Source organism: Apium graveolens, chromosome 5 (genome assembly GCF_009905375.1).
Source record: "Apium graveolens cultivar Ventura chromosome 5, ASM990537v1, whole genome shotgun sequence".
Lineage (NCBI taxonomy): Eukaryota > Viridiplantae > Streptophyta > Magnoliopsida > Apiales > Apiaceae > Apium > Apium graveolens.
This window is the reverse complement of record NC_133651.1, coordinates 306,170,695-306,174,821: the sequence shown is the minus strand read 5'-3', so window position 1 is coordinate 306,174,821 and position 4,127 is coordinate 306,170,695. Positions and strand designations below refer to the sequence as shown.

General features: G+C 38.2%; 1 non-coding gene across 1 annotated transcript; it reads right to left on the bottom strand.

The window, feature by feature from the left end:
* Positions 1-3,421: 3,421 nt before the first annotated feature.
* On the bottom strand, positions 3,422-3,528 carry LOC141662632 (small nucleolar RNA R71). The gene has a single exon (XR_012550738.1). It is a non-coding gene; the product is annotated as a small nucleolar RNA R71 (small nucleolar RNA).
* Positions 3,529-4,127: the final 599 nt, after the last annotated feature.

The window sequence follows — 4,127 nt, the reverse complement described above, 5'->3', positions numbered from 1 at the left end:
GGGAGTTATTGTCTAAGATAAGTCGTGTAGGTATTACATTTATTTTGAGGTGGTGACCATTGTGTTACGCACCAAGACAAATACTTGTTATGGTGTAAAGGCTTCTCCGCCTACTAAAGGAGTGAGTTTATTATAAGGGAAAATCCCGAGTCCGGGGGAGGAGCTCAGGGACGGGAGTAGGGGTGAGCGAATATATGTTGTGTATATGTTGTGAACTTGATGATTTCATTAACAAAACACCTTGGTAGATTTTACTTAGTGAAAATGTAGCACTCGAAGGATAATAATTATAGTCCCGACGGATGACTCAATATAGTCCCGACGGATGATGATTTATTATCCATCGAGTGAGTAGCTTATGTAACAATAAGTCTGTAGCACATTTATACATACACATTGTTTAGAATCTGTAGTAGTATTTAAGTCATGTTATCTTTAACTAGATATGCAGAATAGGTTGATTAATTGTACATAGATGTTGTCTTGTAATTCTGCATAAATGAAATGAAGTCAAGTGCCTGATTGCTACCCGACGGATAAACAACAATGAATTCGACGGATGATCAACAACCCAACGGATGATCATTAACTCGACGGATGATCATGAACCCGACGGATAAAGAATTCAAATATCTGTTGACAGTGACAACACAGTCACATGCGTCGAGTGTATGCAAATGGAATGTGGTAGCCTATTCAACTAGGTTTTCGAGAATAAAGAAGCATTGCCATTTCCATGCTATTATGAAGATATTCAAAAATGTTGGAATAGAGTAATGAAGTAGAATTGTAATAGACTCGATAGTTTTTGTTTTATTATCTTGTCTTATTGTTTTGTAATCTTGGTGATATATAAACCAAGAAGCAGCAAATAGAACTAACTAACTAAGCAACCAAGAGAGAAACATTAGTAAGTTGTATTCTCAGTATTTCTCTATATTTTTAGTTGTTCAATATTTGTAAGCAGCTGTGAGCTTTTTGCACACAGAGTTCTCTCGATATATATATATATATATCTGGTGGAATCATTCAAATCCACCAGAAAGTTTTTAAAGAATCTTGTTTTTAGTTACTTGTGTTTTGATTCATTTCAAGTGATATTACGCATTCTGTTAATCAACTCACACTGATATATATATTTGAGTTAGAACAATTTTTATTCAAGAAAAAGTTTCAAGAATTCCATTCAACCCCCCTTCTGTAATTCTTGTTATATTGTTAAGGGACTAAAAATTGGTATCAGAGCAAGCTCTTGAAGAACAAAGAGTATAAAGATCAAAATAATACAGTAAGATGAACAAGAAGGATGTTGGAGTCAAGATTCCTTTTCTGGATAAAGATAATTACCATCATTGGAAGGTAAAGATGCATCTTCATTTGCTTTCTCAAGATGAGGCCTATGTGGATTGCATAGAAAGAGGCCCTCATGTACCAATGAGAGCTGCAACTAGAAATGAGCCATCTGTTGATAAGTGGCATTTTATACCACTTAGAACGTCTTAAAATGGCTTAAATTGGTGTCTTGAAATCAAGTATTTTGTGTATTTGATGCGTTTTTCTAGTGTTTATGCATTTCAGGGTATTAGTTGCATTTCGGAGGAGGAATCATCAAGAATAAGCCTTGGCATGTGTTCACCATTGCGAGAGGAAAAGAACGGGCAGATTACGGCGAAGAAACGGAGCAAACCTGGATTTTTTCCAGTAGGGTCCTGCGCGCCCGCGCAGCAATGCTGAGCGGTCACGCAGGGTCGGGGAAAAGGATAAATTATTTTAGACTTCTACTTCTGTTTGGCTTCCAACTTCTATGTAATCTGAGTTTTATGGGACTATTATATAAGTAGATTTGAGACGTTTTCACAGAGAAAAATGAAGGAGATTATGTTTTAGATTGTGTTTTGCGCAAGAAGCGAAGGAGATAAGGAAGAAGACCGATTTAGCACACTGCAGCGAAGAGGAAGCATATATTCTTGTGATTCTTGTTTTGTTGTAACGTTAGATGCTAGTTTTCTTGCTTTGACTTATTTACTCTTGTGACGTACTCTGTTTTAATATAATTAGTTTAGTTATTATTTTCTTGTGTTGTTTATCATGATTTCATATGAACCCATGATGGCGATAAGTTCTATTATGGGCTAATCGTGATCATGGGGTTGCAACGGATTTATTATGAAATTCTTTAGTTAATTGTTTAATACTTTAGTATGTGATGATTGCATGATATCTAGTATTGGTTGTGCGTATTCGTCTTATGTGCGTCGCGAACATATAAGATAGGGTGTTAATCTCTTGTGAAGCGACGGTGGATCTTGAGATTTAGAACTTGCCATGCTAGCATAGGTTCATGTGCGTTGTGCATGATTAGTGGGTAACTCTAACAGTTTTATTTGCCCTCTGTAATCAAAAGGAATAACTTGTGCTTAAATCGTTATGTTGTCAATTTCTGTAGACATATAGGAACTCAACATAATTGATGACTATTCAACTTCTATCTTAATTGTGGATGCTTGGTAGAATGGTATTAGTACAATGAAAGTTGGCTTTTATCAGTTTCGTGTTATTCGATTAATGTCATCACTGTCACATGCTAAAGGTAATAACAATGGCTATAGAAGGAAGTAATAATGAAGTTGTGATCTCATGAGTGTTTTATTATTGATAAATTGAAGTGTTAGTTAAGTGGTTAATTAAGTAGTTAATTATAATTAATATTTAATCAACAATTTTAAGTGTTATCTTAACATTGAGAAGTAATCATACATTGGTGAGTGAGTTTAATTAGACAATAACTTAGTCTGAGTCTCTGAGGGAACGAACTAGAAAGTATTCTATATTACTTGCGAACGCGTATACTTGCGTGAATATTAGTGCGTGTTTCAGGTACTTTAGCAAGCGTTTATGCAAACTCGTTCTCGTGCTCACAAGAGGACCTTAGATACAGCTGAGGAGAAAGACGAAGTTCTTGATACTCCGGAGAAGTTAGATTTTGAGGATTCAGATTCAGGAACTGAGCAGAAAGAACCAGTAAACATGGGAGATCGTATTGTTCAAGCTGATCCAGCTCTTATGGATTTTTTCTTGGCCTAAAATTGATGACATTCAGTCAAGCATCCTTCATCCGGCTATTCAAGCTAACACCTTTGAAATCAAGCCGGGCACTATTCAGATGGTGCATAATTCGGTTTCTTTTGGAGGAGCGGCAACTGAAGACCCCAACATGCACATAAGGAATTTTGTCGAGATCTGCAGCACTTTTAAGTATAATGGCGTGACTGATGAGGCTATCAAGTTGAGGCTTTTCCCATTCTCACTGAGGGATAAGGCTAAAGACTGGTTACATTCTGAACCAGCTGGGTCCATCACTACGTGGCAAGATCTTGCGCAAAAGTTTCTGGTGAAGTTTTATCCAATGGCAAAGACTGCTGCTATGAGGAGTGCTCTTACTCAGTTTGCGCAGCAACCTACAGAATCTATGTGCGAGGCTTGGGAACGCTACAAGGAAATGTTGAGAAAATGTCCACATCATGGAATGCCGGATTGGATGGTAATCACTGGTTTTTATAATGGTTTGGGGGCCCAATCTCGGCCCATGCTCGATGCAGCAGCTGGAGGAGCCTTATGGGTTAAAAGCTATACTGAGGCGTATAATCTTATAGAGACAATGGCTGCAAACGAGCATCAAAACCCAACTCAGAGGATGACGTCAGGCAAGGTCGCAGGTATTCTGGAAGTTGATGCAGCCACCGCTATTGCAGCCCAGCTCCAAGCGCTATCAATGAAGGTTGATTCTCTGGCTACGTATGGAGTTAATCAAATAGCTATGGTTTGTGAGCTTTGTGCAGGTTCTCATGCTACGGATCAGTGTTCTCTTGTCAACGAATCTGTTCTGTATGTGAATAATTATCAGCGACAACAGCAGCCTGTGCCAGCGACCTATCATCCTAACAACAGAAATCATCCAAATTTCAGCTGGGGAAATAATCAGAATGCTATTCAGCCACCATATCAGCAAGGAGTGAGTAAACAGTTTAACCCACCTGGATTCCAGCAACCACAGCAGTATGCTACAAGGCAATCATATCCTCAACAGGGAAGTGCAGCTGCACCTACTAGTGCGGATTTTGAGGAAC